The following is a 19362-nucleotide window of genomic DNA, read 5'->3' as shown; positions in this document are numbered from 1 at the left end:
TGACCGGAATTCTTCGGGCTGGGGGGCGTAAAATTTGGTTATGCCCTAATGACTGGGTGAATGGCTTTATAATCATCCGAACAGTGAACACAACCCCTAAATCAGGTCCCTCAGCATAGAGGCGTAACCCCCATGACCGGGTTCTTGTCCATTGTTTGTCCCGCCTCCCCTTATCAGTGAAGGTGATTAACAGGGGGTTACAATTACTGCTACATGAGGCTTTTTCACCTCGCTTGACTTCAATTAAATCACGAGAGGCTTTTATCCAATAAGCCTGCCCTGTGGTTTCACATCCCCATTTAGCACAGAAATACGATTCTTCCCCTCCACATTCTTTCTGGTGAGAATACCCAGGACACACATAGAAGGGGAGATGCTGGAGTTCCTCCCTCCCCCGAGTATAAACACAGTTAAATCTCCTTGTTCTCCCACTTACTGTATCTGAAAGGGCCCGTTTACTTAGGTGTAATTCTTCATTAACGCTAATAGTGCCTGTTCCCACAGAAAAAGCCCCATTTGCTAAAGTGCAAAGGTCTACTTGCAGGTCAGGCCACCATGTCCATAAAGGGTGGTATTCAGTCACAGTCAGGCTGGGAACTCTTGCCGCCGGGTTGGTTACTTCCCAGGTGATTTCATAAGGCTGATGTGGGCTGAGGTTGGTGGCTCCAAAAACTGGAGCCACAGCCACGGTTGTGGCCAGGGCAAAATAACAAAGCAAAAGTAAGAACATAATCACAGTCGGTGGCGGCAAAGCTTGATCTTTAGTGGGTTATTTTTGGACCTGTCCACTCTCCACGTTGAGTCGTCTAGGGCAGGAAGCACAATGTCAGCAAGGGGTTCAGTCGGCTTAACGTGGGTGTGATGAATCCAGGAGGCGATGCCGTCGACTTTGAGAGCAGTGGGTGTAGTCAGAACGACCATGTAGGGGCCCTTCCACCGAGGCTCCAGGTTACTCTGTCGGTGTCGCTTCACTAGGACCCAGTCCCCTGGGTGGAAGTTGTGAGGAACAGGAGGCGGGCCTGACTCGTACAGGCTTCTGAGCTTTGGCCAAACTTCTCTGTGGGCCCTCTGCAGGGCCTGGAGGGAAAATAAAAGTTCAAAATCATCTACATTTTCTTCTTTTAGGAGCCGCTCAGTCAGATCAGGGAGTATTGGAGGTGGGGTCCTAAACATGATTTCATAAGGGGTGAGTCCCATCTTGTAGGGAGAATTACGCACCCGATACAGGGCATAGGGAAGGAGAGCTACCCAGTTACCGCCAGTCTCCATGGTTAATTTAGTTAAGGTCTCTTTTAAAGTTCTGTTCATTCTCTCTACCTGTCCTGAGCTTTGGGGTCGATAAGCACAATGTAGTTTCCAATTTGCCCCAAGTACTGTAGCCAGCCCCTGACTTACCTGGGAAGTAAACGCTGGCCCATTGTCCGACCCTATCATTACAGGAAATCCATACCTTGGCAGGAGGTCTTCTAAAATCTTTTTAGCCACTATTTGCGCTGTTTCTCGCTTGGTGGGAAAGGCTTCGACCCATCCTGAAAAAGTATCTACAAAGACTAATAGATATTTATACCCATATTTTCCAGGTTTTACTTCAGTGAAATCAACTTCCCAATATGCCCCCGGCCTATCTCCCCTTAATCTATTTCCTGATTCCCACTTACTATATCCTGCATTTGTTAACTTATAAACCCTGCAACTTTTGACAATCTGTTCTATCTTATTCTGCACACCTTTAATTCTAATTCCTGCTTGCTGCATCAAGTTCTGTAATTTTCTTGTCCCCAGGTGGTGGCCGATTGCTCGGGAGTCTGTTTCTTTCTCTCTCTGTCCTCCCGCCCTGCACTGCTACTGCTAATGCTTTAGTCATTTCCCTAGTAGCCCTAAGCTGTTTTTCTTCTGGTGCATCTCTGTTGTTGAATACCCACTGGGCTATTCTCATTAAGTCTTGAATACTCCTCCCTTCTAAATCCTCTATTCTCTGTAACTTACGCCTTATATCCGGTGCTGCCTGGTTAACAAAACTCATTACTACTGCTGCCTGATTCTCGGGTGACTCTGGATCCATAGGAGTGTACTGTCTAAATGCTTCCATTAATCTTTCTAAGTAAGCTGGAGGTGATTCCTGCCTTTCTTGCATTACTGAGTATACCTTGGCCAAATTGGTGGGCTTACGAGCTGCGGCCCGGAGACCCCCCATTAGAGTCTGGCGATAAACCCGGAGCCTCTCCCTACCTTCAGCCGTATTGTAGTCCCATTCATCTTGTGGCGGCCTGGACAAGGGGAAAGAAGCATTAATTATGTCAGGGTTTACAGTAGGCTGTCCGTCGTCCCCTGGGACCAACTTTCTGGCTTCCATCTGGATTTTTTCACGCTCCTCGGTCGTAAACAGGATCCGGAGTAGCTGCTGACAGTCATCCCAAGTAGGCTGATGAGTAAACATGACACTATCTAAAAGGGAAATTAAGTCTTTAGGATTGTCAGAAAACTTAGCATTTTGATTCTTCCAATTATATAAATCGCTCGTAGAGAAGGGCCAATATTGAAGCCGGGTATTGCCAGCGTTGTCTGGCGGCCCAGTTTCTCGGAGCGGCAGAGCGATCGTAGAATCTGGAGCTTCTGGTTGGGAGGGGTAGGCTGCCCGCTGAACTCAGCCTCGCGTTCTCCTTGCCGGCCCTCCCGAGCCAGTTCTTTCTTCTTCATTTCCGGCTGCAGCAGCTTCTCTTTCTTCTGCAGCCTCCTGTCCTGGGTCCTGAGGAGGAATAGGGGCTTGCATATACGGAGGGGGGTTAGAGAAAAGGTGGTCTGAATCTTCCTCTGGGAGAATGGGGTGAGGAGCTGTGGGCTTTTCTGAGGAGCCTAACTTCTTTAGGGCAAGCATTTCAGTTGTGGGGGAGGGCGGTGGCGGTAGGAAGGGAGAAAGCCAGGTTGGAGGGTCACTGTCTACTAAGCTTTCCCAGGTCAGAATATATGGAATTTGATCTGGGTAGCCAATTTTCCCTGATTGGAAGACTTTCTCTTTGACTTTTCGGATGGTTGGAAGGTTGAAGGTTCCCTCTGGGGGCCATCCCACTTGGAAGGTGGGCCATTCCGACCTGCAAAGGGTTACAAATTTTTTTTTATTGATCTCAGCTGACAAATTGCGGGCTCTGGCTTGAGCCTCCCCAAAGTGGCTGACTACTATGGCCAAAGGGGTACTCTGAGTTTGGCCCATTTCTACAGCAACTAGATATCCCACTATGGAGAGGAGGAGAAATGTAAAGGTTAGATAAAAAAGAAATTGGATCAGACGACGCCGGCGTGGGTTGGAGATGTCGTTACAGCAGAGAGCCTCCGCTGGTTGTCTATCTGGTTGAAATCCTGTTTCCTGTATAATTCCAAAAGGATGAAGTGAATTTGACCATTGGTTAGTATTTCTCCTCTCCGTCAGGAGATTTATAGACCCATCTTCCTCCAGATTGGAGATGAGAAGTTTAAGAATGAGAAACAGAACAGTAGTGGACTAACACACCGAAGAATTTTAATAGGAGGCAAGAGAAAAGACCATACAGAACAATACACAAATGCACAAACAGACAGACATATATATATTGCGCGCTAGATTACAATTGGCTAGTTGGTATTTTGTCAACAAAAACAAAAGTCCAGACGCAACACAAAGGTTGCCCAGATGCAGCACAAAGGCCGCCCAGACGCCACAAAGTCGCCCAGATGCAGCACACAGGCTGCCCAGATGGGTCGAGGGGACGTCTCCCGAGACCCTGCTGGGGTCCTATAGCGCGTCCGCCAGGACTTTGCCAGCCCAGAACCAGAACCTGCAGGCAATCCAGACAGAAATACGGCAATGCCTTACTCACCGGCCAATGATGTCACTTATGACTCTATGATCAGGTGTCTAGGTGGGCTTGGGGTATCCCGGACAAGCCCCCATATGTTATGCCCAGCGGCTCGAGACCCCACAAAGACCACCAGAGACCACGATCAATGCAAGCAACAAAGAGTCATTTATTGGCAAGCTCGAGCCTGGTCCTCTGCTCACACGGTAACCCGGTGATGCTAAGAGGCCCCGAGCCTTTGTTCAACAGGCCTATTTATAATGAAAGGCGAAAAGTTTTACAGAGTTCTTTTTAATTGGCTGACATAAAATTATATATATGATGTTATTTTAAGTTCTGAGTCTCCGAGAGGAGTGTTATCATTATCTTTTAAGTTTGCCTTGGCACCGGCAAGGTCAGCTGCCTGGCCTTTACGGATAAGAGGTGAAGATTCTTTGCAGCTTTTATGAGGGGTTTGAGGGCAATTAGGGAAGAGGCTTTTGTTTACACAGGTGCGGGCTCTTTCTATCTTTACAATACAAAATAAATGTATTGAAATTTATGTGGTAGGGGTTACAGAAAAATATTTGATAAAGTACAGGCATTATGATTATAAATAGGGTAGAAAGGGAAATGTTTATTGGAATGCTAATAATTACAGGAATAAATAATTATCGAAGCAAGCAAGCAAGTCATGGAAATACAAGACAGAAAACCCTTCAAGGAAGAGGGAAGATGAGTGTACAAGTTTCTGATAGAACGTTGCCAATGTTCAGAAAACAGAAGTCCTTGGTGGCTAAAGGGAGCTGAACATTTGTGTGGTACACAAGATCAATATTTTGTAAACTATCAAGGGCTTTTTGTTGTGATTTTAATCTGAGTCCTATAAACAGCAATTGGGATTACTTTTATTAGAGGAATCAAATAATTTGTGTTTGGTTTTAGTAGGTTTCTACTATACTCTATTGTAAATAAAATCCATGGGTTCTAGATACAAAAGATAAAAGAATTCTGTTCATTGCAGTAATTTAGATGGAAAATTGAGTGACTAGGTTAGATCAATGAGAAGTGGTTAAACATATATTGAAGTCATATTTTGCTGATGATTATATACATATATCATGTCAAAGAAAGAAGATACTAAAAGATTCCCTTAAGGAGGATGTTGACCCCTGCAATTGGTAGATAAATGTTGCTATTGTTGAGAACAGGGTGATATCTGTGCAGCTAACTGTCTTAATCACCAGGATGCAGGCAGTTGCAACTGCACCCTCAAAAACCAATACAGCACAAACAGGACTACTGGGCCCCCGTGCTTATCGAGGTTGTTAAGAAATATTTGTCTGAGAAATGTGCAGCTGCCTAGAAACCTTACCTATCAAGGACAGGGGAGCCTAACTCCGACTCATCTCTTGCATAGTTCACCCCTTCCCTCCTCCCTTCTTCCTCTAGGACCATTCAGTTCTGGTGGGACCCAATGAGAATCAAATAGATTGGCAGGATCCAACCAGAGGAGGACTAATGTTTAGCTGTTCAAATGTTAACCAATTAAAAAGAACACTGTAAAACTGTTTGCCTTTCATTATAAAAGCCTGCTGAACAAAGGCTCAGGGCCTCTTAGCGTCACTGGTTACTGAGTGCTCGGACCAGGCTCGAGCTTGCTAATAAATGACTCTTTGTTGCTTGCATTGATCGTGGTCTTTGGTGGTCTTTGTGGGGTCTCAAGCCGCTGGGCACAACATATGGGGGCTCGTCCGGGATACCCCAAGCCCACCCAGACACCTGATCATAGAGTCATAAGTAACATCATTGGCTGGTGAGTAAGGCATTGCCGCATTTCTGTCTGGATTGCCTGATTGTTCTGGTTCTGGGCTGGCAAAGTCCTGGCGGACATGCTATAGGACCCCAGCAGGGTCTCGGGAGACATCCCCTCCACCCATCTGGACAGCCTTTGTGCTGCATCTGGGCGACTCTGTCACATCTGGGCTTTTGTTTTTGTCGACAAAATACCAACTAGCCAACTTTGATCTAGCACACTATATGTCTTTTTGTGTATTGTATCATATGGTCTTTACTCTTGCCTCCTATTGAATTCTTCATTGGTTAGTTCGCTACTATTCTCACCGTTTCTCATTCTTAAATTTCTCATCTCCAATCTGGAGGAAAACGAGCCTATGAATCTCCTGATAGAAAGGAGAAATACTAATCAATGGTCAAATTCATTTCATCCTTTTGGAATTATACAGGGAACAGGCTCAGGTGACTCCTAAGACTTTCCTCCTGAGTCACTTCTCAGAGGTCTTTGCCAGAGGAGAGAACTTCGGTGTGGACCACCTAAGGAGGGTGGGTTTGCTGCACTCTGCTCCACGGAGTAGCCAATCTTCACCAAGATCTACATAGAGTGAGATAAGTAAGCTTCTCTCTCCATGCACCCCACATCTTTTTGAGGTGCAGCTTTCTGTCTCTTCATTTTTGGAGGGTAAAATGGGCTACACAACACTCCCTCCTGGATGCTTCCCTTCCCCTGCTGGTGAGACATAGGAATCCAAACTGAAGGATTAAGACCTGGGACAATTAGTATGGAAATGCCCAGGTTCACCTTGTTCACATAGTTACCCACACTAGTCTGTCCTAAGCACCTCTTTGTTTGTCAGAGGATGGGCTCCCTTTGTCCTCCCTCAGGTCCCCTATTCTTAGGCTTAGGGATACTCATTGCAGGGTACTTTACAGTCCTTCTCCTTGTTCCTAAGAGATTTGTTTACTCCAATCCCCCTAGGCGGGGAGAGCTCAGCAGCTCCATTCCCCAAAAGTAGTGGGAAATAATGTTTTCTGATTTTCTGCATTCAAACCAAACCTGATTTCTCAACCAGGAAAAAAAGGGTTAAAAAGTCCTGGGCAATCCCTCCCTCCCCCCTGCCTGGCCTTGCTGAAGCCTGCATTGGAATGTAGAGGCAGCAGTCTCAGCAGGAGAGGGGGGAGTAACCTGAGGGGAAAAAAAATGAGGTGTGTTTTAAACTCCTGGGCTGCTACACAGAACTAACTCATTTTCTAGGATTCTTGTTTGTTTTGTTTTTCTTTAATGCTGCATTTCTGAACTCATAATTTTGATCCTACATACCTAGGCTAATGATTTTTTTTGATCAGTTCTATTTTTATCCAACTCTAGAGTTATTTTTAAACATCTGTGATTGTTCTCCAGTAAGTAAAGTTACAAGGCCTTTGATTTTGTTTTATTTGTTTTTGTGTCTGATGTCATGTTTTGTTTGTATCAAAACTGAGCGCTCCTAAAATTAAAATTTAAAAATGGATCCCAATACTTTTATTCACGTGATTTAAAAGGGTTCAATTTAAATTGGGTAAACTAATAAGAGTGAAATGTCTTTAGAAATAATTCACAAGTCTCTAAGTGGTCAAACTAATGAAATGTTGATGTTAAGCAATGTATAATATCAATTGTTTCTAGGATTTTTCTTCAACAGGAAAGAGACAGCAAATACTGTTCAGGACACTTGTCTGATATCTTTGTTTTTGCAGAATAAGTGAATTAAATTTAACATGTATAGGACTACTCAAAAGTGCTTGTAAAGACATCTGATTAATTTGCAAAGTTAAAATGCTAATTGTTAAATAATATTAAGTACTCTTAAGTTCTTAAATTCCATGGGGTATCATACTTAAACATTATTGTTTTCATAGGTTGGTAAATTAAAAAAGTGTTTAAAATTGCTTTGTGTCATTACTAAAAACAAGATTATTAAAAGTTATGTCCTAACAGGTAAAACCCCAACCCGGAGGGTGAGCATTCCATCTGCTTCCTTACCATTTCCCCCTGTTCCCCCTCCAGTTCTGCAAAGCTCCAAGGAGCTCTTAGATTTGGATTTAGAGTTACCATCTCCCCTCTCACTGTGTTTCAGTTAGAGTACTATAAACAACAAGGTATTTTATCTTGTTAAAATTGAGTAATTTATCTAAATTCAGAAATTTTATGAGAGTTGTTTCAGAATGTGAACAAAAAGGTGTCAACAGAAAAGAAAGAGAAAATAAAAGATTCTGGGTATGAAAATATATTTAGTAAAAGGGAAAAGAAAATGTTTCTGGGTAAGAAAGTGTTTATGTGATAAAATACATGAAGGTCTAAGTAAGTGCTAAGAAAGTCTGTGTGTAAGTAAAGAACAAATGTCAACAAGTTTGCATGAAACTAAGTTGGTTACAAGTATGTGAGACAATCAGTTAAAGCTATTTAAGGTTTTTCCTAAGGTAAAATACTAATGTTCTGATATAAACTGAAGTCTAATCTATATGGTAAAATGACATGGTAAAATAACAAGGATTTGAAACACTATTTTACTCTTAAGTTTGTGTCTATTAAGTTTTATTCTTTAGAACCATTAGTCTTAAAAATTGGGTGTATACAATTATGGTTAAACAACTGGTAAGAATATTGTGCTATGTTACAGAGTCTATATTTTTCTTTAAAAACTAAATTTGGTAAGAAAAAAGTGTCAAGGTAATTGTGAAATCATCACTAGATGCATATTAAATGTGTTCATATTTTCCAGGTATACAAGTTTTTAAAGCAGGGAATTTATCAAGCGCTGCTATTCTCCAGAATAAACTTTTCTGTAATGGTAATCATAAACTTAAGGAGTACATTTTATTGGGCATTTATTTTTATCACTTAATATTCTATTATGGGACCTATTATCAATAAGATATATGTAAAATTGGTTACTTGTTTCACTGAGATAAAAACTTAACTATAAATGTATATGTAAGAGTCAGTGACAGCCTGATTTGTTTAAAGGTTCATATAGTAGAAGGTGAAAGCATTTTGCTACACAAAAGAAAACTTAAAAGCTCTCTCAGCCTTTCTTTGATTGATTCCTGTTTTGGATATAATGTTAGACTGTGTTAACTAATGTTCATATAGACTCAGGAATCAATATATGTAAACTTCTTAAAATGACATTTAATAAAGAGTGTAATGCATAATAGCAAAAATGGGACAACAATGACTGAGATTGGGGTCTCAGACCACATGACTGTAGCATGCCTGGTGCCTGAAAGTGTGCCTGTGTAGGGGCACAAAATGCCTAACTGCTGTGGCAGTACCCTCCCTGGGGAAGCTCTGTACAGGAGTCCTATTAGCTCTTACATTGATCTCAGGCACACAGCTCTTGGGCAGTAGGAAAAAAAAATTGTTTTGCTAGATAATCAGTGTTTCATCAGCTCCCTTCTCTAGTTCCTGCCCACCTTACAGTAACTTTGGACAGTGGACTCCTTTGAGAGCTACACAGAGTTCCTAACATTGCACTTTGCAGTTGTGGAAAAAGTTACATAGATGTTCTAGTCTCTGTAACTCTCCTGAAAACAAAGAATAATGCTTACATAGTCTCTAACCTAATAAAAAGACATGTATAAAGATTGCTAACATAACTCTTTGGATCTGCATCTCTGTCAGAGAACAGAGCTCCAACTGATCTCAGCTTAATCTTCAAAATCTGTGTTTATAAACCTTTATTTTCTAATACTCCTTTGCCCCTCACTGAAATTGAAAATTTGGTCATGCTGGTCATGGCAAAAGGGGAAAAATTTGCTTCAGGATTAGAACATTTTACTTAAGATTTGTGAAGAGCCCTGCCTTACCTAAGATAAGGCTCTGCCACACCCTGCTGCATGTTAGAGTGACTCCAAAATAAGTCAGACTTCAGCTTATTTAAAGTTATAGTCAAAAGATTGTTTTTTGTTGTAAAATTACTATGATCTCAAATAGGGGATATAATGTGGTTCTCAGTCCAAATTCAAGATAGCTATTATACAAGCTGAATATGTTTTTACTCTTTCTAATTTCATTTTGTAAAACTGTTGCTTGTTACTGTTTTGCAGAAGTAGCTGCTTCCAGAATATACAACCTAGGTAACTTGTGATAATAAGCCATCACCTATAGAACAGATAATGGTAACTTCCAGTACTAATACAGACTCCAGTTAGATAAAAGTGTAAATAACTGTAAAGTTATGGACATTAAAGTTAAAGCCCAGTACTCTTATTTTATGACTGGTGAGACTGGCTTGCTGGATGATTAAGATAAAACTTAGAAATTGGAATTAAATACAGAGGCCAAGGGAAACAAACAGTATCTTGCCCTCAAAGTCAGCCTGAACCCAGGGAATAAGGGGACTTCTCTAAGGAGCGCTGCAACTCTAGGTCACACAACCTCCTGATCAAGGAGATTGTTGAAACTAGAGGATGAAAAATCACTCAGTGCATCTGCTGCAGAGGAAAGTCATGGAAAAAGGGAGACATCCCTGACGCTTTCAAGGAAAGCCACATCATCGAGAAGACCCTGCCTAACCAATGGCACTGGTGGAGCTAAGAAGCTGCTCTTAAGTTCTCTATGAGTGACCCCTGTGGGAACTCAGCTGACTCTTTAACAAGACAGGAACCAGGTCAATTTGACCAGCTTGATCTTAGACACCCAGCAAAACAGTTAAAACCCCAAATACAGCCATTCTTGGGCATTTAAAAGAAATAATAGTTAAATGTAACTTAAGATATACACTTGTATTAGCCCACTAGAATAAAAATTGGAAGCTACAAATGAAAAAAAAAAAAAGATTCTTCAGCAAATGTGCCTGATAACTATCAAGAGAAACTGCCAGAGTCAGAAGTTTTTTGTCAGTTTAAGACCTTCCTAAGCTACACAGGTAGACTTAATCTATGTTTGGTAATATGATTACCTAGCCCTAAGTGACAGAAGTATAGAGATCTCTACTAAAGACAGGTTATAACAATAAAAGGATATTTTACAAAAATCAGATGACATTAAGTAGCTTAACTATATTTTCTGGGAACATCTATGACATTAAGAGTTAAATGTTGTGTTTATATTCCTGATAACCTGGACAATGTTAAAATCCCCAAATAAAGGCCTTGTCCTCTCCAGCCTTTGCTAGGCCTAGTTATGGGAAAATTTCTCAGTTCTTCCACCTCCTGGTGAAAGATCGACTTCCGTCATTTTCATGATACTCAATGGCATGCTTCAGATGCTGCAACATTTACTTTGTACTAATCTCCTTTCACTACTCAGGTCTTTTTGTTCTTCTCTCATAGAAGCACCCACCCCCAGATGACTTTACAACCTGCTCTTCCCCAGCCAGACTTCTACCTTGGACTCCTAGATTGACCCCAATTTTTTAAAAAAAAGGAACTCCAAGCTGCTTGCCCCACGCCACCCACTTCCAGCATGAAGAAGCCATAACAGTCATCGACCCCCTTCCTCAGCAGCATGGAGTTCCTAAGATTAGAGGGAGAAATAAAGTCAGAATTAAGAACAGGTAGTTAGAGTAGAAATAGGGGATTGGGTCAAATCGAGGAAATGAAGGCTATGAAACCCATCTGCCTCTGGAAGTTGGAGACTGCCCCTGGGGGAATAAAATGTTAATTGTCTCCAAAGCTCATTGATTACCAAATTTACCTTCCTTTAAAGACTGTAAGCAAGGAGGTCTATGTGCAGCCCTAGAAGAAAAATGTTTTTATATAGATCACTGTGGGATAATCAAGGATAATATGACAAAAGTCAGAGAAGGACTAGCAAACAGAAAGAAAAAAATGGGAAGCTAGTCAGAGCTGGTTTAAATCCTGGTTCAAATTTTCCCCTTGGTTAACTACTCTGGTGTCCAGTATAGTGGGACCCCTAATATTGTTGCTACTAGTTGTAACTATAGGACCTTGTATAATCAATAAGTTAATTGCTTTTGTTAAAAATAAAATAAAATACAGTACAGGTAATGGTGCTAAGGGCCCAATATCAGCCTGGGAAGCAGTAAGCATTAAAACTATAGAGACCCAAGATTAGCTATCTAAATGTTCTTGGAAAGGGGGGAATGTTGAGAACAGGGTGATATCTGTGCAGCTAACTGTCTTAATCACCAGGATGCAGGCAGTTGCAACTGCACCCTCAAAAACCAATACAGCACAAACAGGACTGCTGGGCCCCCGTGCTTATCGAGGTTGTTAAGAAATATTTGTCTGAGAAATGTGCAGCTGCCTAGAAACCTTATCTATCAAGGACAGGGGGGCCTAACTCTGACTCATCTCCTGCATAGTTCACCCCTTCCCTCCTCCCTTCTTCCTCTAGGACCATTCAGTTCTGGTGGGACCCAATGAGAATCAAATAGATTGGCAGGACCCAACCAGGAGGAGGACTAATGTTTAGCTGTTCAAATGTTAACCAATTAAAAAGAACACTGTAAAACTCTTTGCCTTTCATTATAAAAGCCTGCTGAACAAAGGCTCAGGGCCTCTTAGTGTCACTGGTTACTGAGTGCGTGGAGGACCAGGCTCGAGCTTGCTAATAAATGACTCTTTGTTGCTTGCATTGATCATGGTCTCTGGTGGTCTTTGTGGGGTCTCGAGCCACTGGGCACAACACTATGTACTTCAGTGGCTGAGACTTGAGAGAAGCAGGTTTGGAGGCAAAATGATCAGAAAACCCAGTTTTAGTCAGTATATATTTTAAAAATTCAAATGTATAGATAAGAGTGTTTCCATTTAGACTTCAAATAGTAGGTTCATATAGGAAAAATAAATTTGGAAGTAATTTTTATATGAATTCAGTTTAAGGTCACACAGACTGAAAGTGCACAAAAGGAAGGTCAGGCAGCAAAGATAAGAGGCCCAGTGACTTTGTAGGCCTGCTTGAGCAGAGAGCACCAGACTGTGGAGTTCTTCTCAGAAGAATAAGATTATGGTGCATACAGAGATATCACAGGCCAATGTTCTTCATAGCATTAGATTATTATTCTCTTAACCCTGTTTATCTCTTTTGAAATACTGCATAGATACTTTCAGAATCATCATTTAGCTCAAATAAAAAACCTAGAATAGAGATGACTTGTGATTTCTCTTACTACATCTTCCCATTATGTTTGTGTCCAAATGACTCATCTCCATCAATCATTCATCCCATGGACTCTTCTTAATATCTACTGAAATATCATTTAGCAGTCCTTGTTCTTTCTTTCTATTCTCCCTGAAGTGTAATTTAGAATTTACCTCTTTCCCTAAAGAGTCTTAAATCTTTCATTCCCAGTACATTCATCTCTACCAAAAAAAAAAAAAAAATCCTAATTATCCCCAATGGCTTTATAATGATAACTTGCTGATTCATTCTTATCTTCATGACTGGTGATCACTTCAAAATGACTTCACTTCCCTTCTTTATCTTCCCTTGACCACTGTTCCACTGTTTTCTCATTGTTGACTCTCATGGAAGGATAAAACAGTCATGATTTTTTGTGAAACATGCTTTCATTTTCAGATTTCTTCTACTGTTCCCACTTTAATGAAGATTCTTTTACCTCATTTTATATTTTCCATATATCAATCTTCACACCTGTGCTTGGCAGTCACTCATGGTAACAGCTGAAGAAGCTGCAGCCTGCAGTGTGCTGTCAGGCACCACATTGTTTTGTTCTTCTCCACACATGCTTCCACTCTGGAATCCCTCAATATAAAGGACTCCCATCAGTAGCAGCATTTTCCACTAGAAAATTTACCGAGTAGATCACTGACTAAATCACAATGCTACAACTTGACTTCCCCAGAAATTATTTTAATCTATATTTAAATCATTTTAAATATTTCAAAAGATGCATAAATATCCTAGGAAATTGGTACTGAAAATGTTTATTCTAAATCTTACTCATAGATTTTTATATTTACATGTTTTTAGCTTATGCTTTGATTTTATCTAATTGTTCAACTTTTCCTTATACACTAGAAATATTATCAAAAATATTTCCTGAATGTTTTCCAGGAAGCAGAGCATACCATACTCTAGAATACTTAGGATACTATTTATTAAAATGGCTTGAGTAATAAAGAACTTAAAATATTATTTCTATTGCTTCTTTCACATAGGGTTACTTTGCATTTTTTAACTAAATATTGAATTAACAATGGAAGCATCCATGTGACGCATTCACAGTGGCATTTTGGGGAAACTAGCTTTGTTAAATAGTCTAGATAATGTGGCTGCATGACATGGTCAAATGACAGGAGACTTACTCTTTTTGGCAAATTAAATATTTCATCATGTTAGCAATATAAAAAACTCTGAAGACTTCTGCTCACAGAAATCTAACATGATTTAGTCCATGTTCTGAGCCTGTTTAATTACAGAAATCCTTCTTCAAAAATTTATACTCATTGACTTTCTCATATTAGTAAAACCACCTTCACCAATGCTAGTTAAGGTTGTAAATAAATTAAGGTTTGCTTATGTGAATTTTGTTAATTCTAAAGTGTGATTCTATTATGTTTAGCATGTACAATATATTCAATTTGGTTTAGTTATTAACATCTTTAAACCCTTCTCCCTTCCAGACAAAAATATTGTACAGAATATATGAAATAATAAATCAACTAAGTGACTAAAATCCTCACACCTTATTTTTAAATATACTGTTATATATTGTATTTTTAAGGAAAACAGAACAGATGCTACTAATTGGTCCATTATTTTCACGAATATACATAAATAAATGTTGTATTATATTCATTATTACACAGTGGAATATTTAATTTTGAATTAATACATTAAAATTTCACTACTTTTTTAAAAAAGTGGTATGAATATACAAAGGATTCTTAATATATCAATTACCAATTTCATCAGTAAATTTTTTTTAAATTATATTTATATTATATAAAATATAAATCATGTATATATACATACACACACGCACACACACAATACATATTTTTTGTGGGGATACTGGTCATTGAAACCAGGGGTGCTTAATCACTGAGCCATATACCCAGAACTCTTTCAAATTTTGAGATAGTGTCTTGCTACATTACTTAGGGTCTTACTAAGTTGCTGAGGCTAGTTTGAAACTTTTGATCCTCCTGCCTCAGCCTCCTGAGTCATTTGAATTACACGTATGTGCCACAGAAATAATATATTTTGAAAATTAAAATTTGTGCCTACATGCATTAATATGGTCCATTTAGACTTTTGACAAGTTTACAAATGAGTATGTGTAACTAGATTTTCACAGAGTTTCAGATACAAGAGAAGATGTACATTCTTCAGGAGTAAAAGCAAAAGAATGTATATTAAGGAAGAGTTTGGATTATTTAAGTGAGAAAAGAATAGAGGGATATTTTAGATACAGAAATTTGCAGGTGTAATTTCATTAGGGCATGACACAGAATTATGAGTTCAGGGAACTAAATTTAATTTCATATTGCTGATATAAGGGATTGTCCTCATATCTACCATTTTGGAGCTTAAACTGACCATTCCAGATGTGAAATTATGGTGGTATCTGGGCAAGGTTAAGGACCTCACTCTATGATAGGTTTTGGAGAATGATTAACGGATTTGCATGGAATTCCTATTGATCAATTCACATTTTGTGTGATTCTGGGAGTAGGAAGGTAATTAGAGGTGAATACTACAATAATTTAAATTAAGGCTGTGTATAAAGTGATGAGAAGGAGAGGATAAAGTATGAGTACATAAAGTTGAGGGGTCATAGCTTGGTTGTTGCTTGGATTTAAATAATCATAAAATAAAATTATATAAGATTCTCAGAATTCCAATTTACTCAGGTTTCTGGTAAATTTTACCTAAATAGTAAGCCTTTTGGAAGCACAGGAGGGAACAGACCCAAGGAGAAAAGTCATCTTCCAAGAAAGCTGTCAATCATTAGTAGATAGCTCCACACTGGTGTTACTGCTTAATTGAAGTGAGTGTTAGAAAACCATAGAAAATCAATCCCAGTGATTCAAGTTGAATGGAATCTAGTGTAATCATTCACAAGGGGAAAAATTACCAAGTTATAGGAAGAAGATCAGGAACACAAATGTATAAAAGTAGCATTTCAGGATCAGTTAACTTAGATAGGGACCAAGAGGAAGAGAAGAACATAGCATAAGAGAGGAATCAATCTAGAAGTGATTCGACACACATGACCTTATTTGTGGCTAAGTGAAAATGCATGATGACAAAGCAGTTAATTCATCCACATCTCAGAGAAAAATAAATTAGGTCTCTGAGACCTATTAACATTTCTTCATGTTTCTGTTTATAAAAGAAAACTCTCCTCTATTTTATGCTGCAGTGTTATGAATACAGCAAGATAAGTTTCTTTTTATAAAAGAAATTAACAAATCATTCTATAAAAATGCAATTTTTTTGCCATGTTATAATTAAGACATACACAAAACCAGCATTTCATTCTTGGCAATGCGTGGTGGATACTGTTTAAACTAGTAAAGTCTATCTCACTGTTTGGAGTAGTACATATCACGTCAAGGCTCTCAAAGTGACATCCATCACTGTGCTCTATAAATTGAAAGGTGAACCACATTACTCTGGTAATAACTATATAATATTTCTTCAAAGCCTTAAGCCAGAGTTGAGCTTGGCAATTCCTATCCCCTCGTGTCAATCTTGAACTCAAAAATAAATCAGACCTATATCATTCCAGAGAACACTGAACACTGTTTTAATTTACACTACCTTCAAAATTGTTGGGAGGAAAGAAATCAAATCTCTCTCTCTCTCTCTCTCTCTCTCTCTCTCTCTCTCTCTCTCTCTCTTTCTCTCTCTCTCCTCTCTCTCTCTCTCTCTCCTCTCTCTCTCTCTCTCTCTCTCTCTCTCTGTCTCTCTCTCATAGTGGTGATTTGTACATGGTAACTTCTGTTTTCCCTTGATATATGACATTTTCTTGTGTTGAAACTGAAGGGATGATTCGTTGACAAGGATGCAGCCATTTCTCCCCTGATGCTGCCCCCCACCATTTTACATCCTAGATTGTTACTGACCATAAACAATCCTACAATTCACGGGGGAAATTGTGACTTCTGGTCCCATCATGTTGCATTTTTTCTTCTGCTACTGTCTCCCTTTCCTCTTCTCATCCCACTAGACTTTAGACAACTAAAATCAGGGCATTAATGGAATTCTGGGCATGTGCCTTACATTTCCCAGTGAATCCTTTAAGAGAATCATTTTTCCCATTTCATAAATGGACCACAACTTGTCACTAAATTACCTTGGATGCTGCTAATGAAAAGCAAAAATAAAAATTACTGATAAGGAACATAGAATGAAATTGATGTCATCATAGCCTGATGATAAAATCACTTTAGGTACATTATTGTGTATCTGAATCACTACCCCAGTGGAGGCTGCCAAAATTGTCAGAGACTGAGAGTAAGGTAGACATTCTGGGTGATGCACAGAAGAGCAGAGGGAACTAAACCCACCATCCCCTTCATCAAAGTTGTAGACATCCCAGGGAGCAGGGAGTCTCAAGGTCTCCCGCATTAACTATGGAAAAGAGAAAAAGAATGCATTTTAGTCGATCAGTGAGAGTCTTTGTATATTTATCTATTGGCACATCTATGGAGTTATTTACAGTTATTAAAATCTAGAATCAAAACATGGTCTATTTTCAAGAAGGATCCATGTGCTGCTGAGAAGAAAGTGTATTCGTTCTTTGTTGGATGGTATATTCTATATAAGTCAGTTAAGTCTAAATTGTTGATTGTGTTATTGAGATCTATGGTTTCTTTATTCAATTTTTGTTTGGACAATCTATCCACCGGTGAGAGAGGTGTGTTAAAATTGCCTAGTATTATTGTGTTGTGGTCTATTTGATTTCTGGAATTGAGAAGGATTTGTTTGACGTACGTGGATGAGCCAATGTTCGAGGCATAGATATTTATGATTGTTATGTCTTCCTGATTTATGCTTCCCTTAAGCAGTATGTAATGTCCTTCTTTATCCCTTCTGACTAGTTTTGACTTGAAGTTCACATTATCTGAAATGAGGATGGATAATCCAGCTTTTTTGCTGTGTCTGTGTGCATGGTATTTTTTTTCCCATCGTTTCACCTTTAGTCTATGGGTATCTCTTTCTATGAGATGGGTCTCTTGCAGGCAGCATATTGTTGGATTTTTCTTTTTAATTCAATCTTCCAGTCTATATTTTTTGATTGATGAGTTCAGGCCATTAATATTCACGGTTAAGGTTTTCAAGATGGCGGCCTAGAGGGTGGCTGCATTTCATGTTGCTCCAGGACTCAGGATTCAAAAGAGGAGATATTGAGACGCTTGGGACCAACTCAAAGCAGCCGGGTGACTCTCACCCTCTGGGGGGGCATCCCAGATGGGACGGGAGTCCCGGAACGCAGGAAACTTTGTGAAGTAGAACTGCCGGCGAGACGCCCCTCCCCCCGCTGGAGCAGTGAACTCGGACAGCTGGGAGCGCCGTAAAGGAGGACGCTCGGCACAGCGCTGGGACTCAGAGCAGCCACTGGGGCTCCGGGGGCTGCCCAGGGGAAGAGTGGCGAGGAGAACTGTGTGGACTCAGGACACCGGGGCCTGCCCTGAGGAGGAGGAGAGGAGCGTGGCCACTTGGATTCGGAGAGACTGCACCAGAGCTACAGGCGGTTGTCAGAGGAGAAGCTGCGCGGCGAGCTGTTTGGAATCAGAACGATGCTTCTGAACCCCGGGGCCTGCCCTGAGGACTAGGAGGAGGAAGAGGAGCGCGGCCGCTTGGATTCGGGTGACTACACCAGAGCTACAGGCGGTTGCCAGAGCAGGGGCTGCGTGGCGAGCTGTTTGGACTCTGACCACTTCTGAACCCCGGGGGCTGCCCGGAGGAGTAGGAGAAGGAGGAGGAGGAGCGCGGCAGGTCCTTTGGACTCGCAGTGACTGCATTAGTGCTCCAGGCGGCTGCTCAGAGGAGAAGGCGAGTGGTGAGTTGTTTGGTCTTAAAGTGACAGCTCCTGAACACAGGGGGGCTGCCTGGAGGAGAAGCGTGGTGGGACGCTTGGTCTTGAGTGGCCGCACCTGAGCTCCGGGCGGTGCCCAGAGGACCCGTGCAGCGGGTCACGTGGATTCAGAGCCACTCAGAGGGACTGCTCCTGAACACCTGGGGGGTTATCTGGAGAAGGAGGAGGAACGGGGAGGGTCACTTCGACTCGGAGTGATTGATTGCCCTAGGCTACGGGTGGTTGGTGGGAGGAGGAGGCACGAAGTGAGTTTCTTGGACTCCTAGTGACCGCACCGGCATACTGGGCGGCTGTCTGGAGGAAGAGGCCTGTGGCGGGTCTCTGGGACTCAGAGCGATTGTTCGGGGCCACAGGTGGCTGCTCAGAGGAGGGGCCACGCAGCCAGGTGATTAGGTGCAGAGCAGGGTCCCAGGATCTAGGAGGCTTCTGGGTGGAAGACCGCACAGAGACAGGCTTAGGGCGGAGCGAAGGTTCCAGGCCTGTGGGCAAATTCTCTGAGGAGGGGCAGCCTAAGGAGATTCATCTGTGAAGGGTGAGGCTCCCAGGCCCAGGAGGTAGGGCCGGGACCCTGGAAACTTTGCAGAGGAAGGCAGCCCAGCCCAGGCAGTAGCTGTAAATTGAGGGGAACCTCTAGGAGGAAACTGACCAGCGAGACCTCCCCACTGGGTGAGTCTTCCCTGCCTGGTGAGGTTTCCCCACAAGGACGGTAAAATCAGAGACACAGGCCCAAACAGGCC

The 19362-nt window shown here is 41.1% G+C and overlaps 1 long non-coding RNA gene across 1 annotated transcript in view; it reads right to left on the bottom strand.

Moving 5' to 3' along the window:
* Nucleotides 1-19362, bottom strand: part of LOC306666097 — a 646663-nt gene that overhangs the window by 211861 nt on the left and 415440 nt on the right. Inside the window, exon 2 of the long non-coding RNA XR_013765187.1 lies at nt 9478-9771. This is a non-coding gene — a long non-coding RNA (uncharacterized lncRNA). The remainder of the gene's footprint in view (nt 1-9477; nt 9772-19362) is intronic.

Source organism: Sciurus vulgaris, assembly GCF_902686455.1.
Source record: "Sciurus vulgaris genome assembly, chromosome: 7".
Classification (NCBI taxonomy): Eukaryota; Metazoa; Chordata; class Mammalia; order Rodentia; family Sciuridae; genus Sciurus; species Sciurus vulgaris.
Note: the sequence above shows the minus strand (reverse complement) of the source record. Positions and strands in the feature narration are given on the sequence as shown.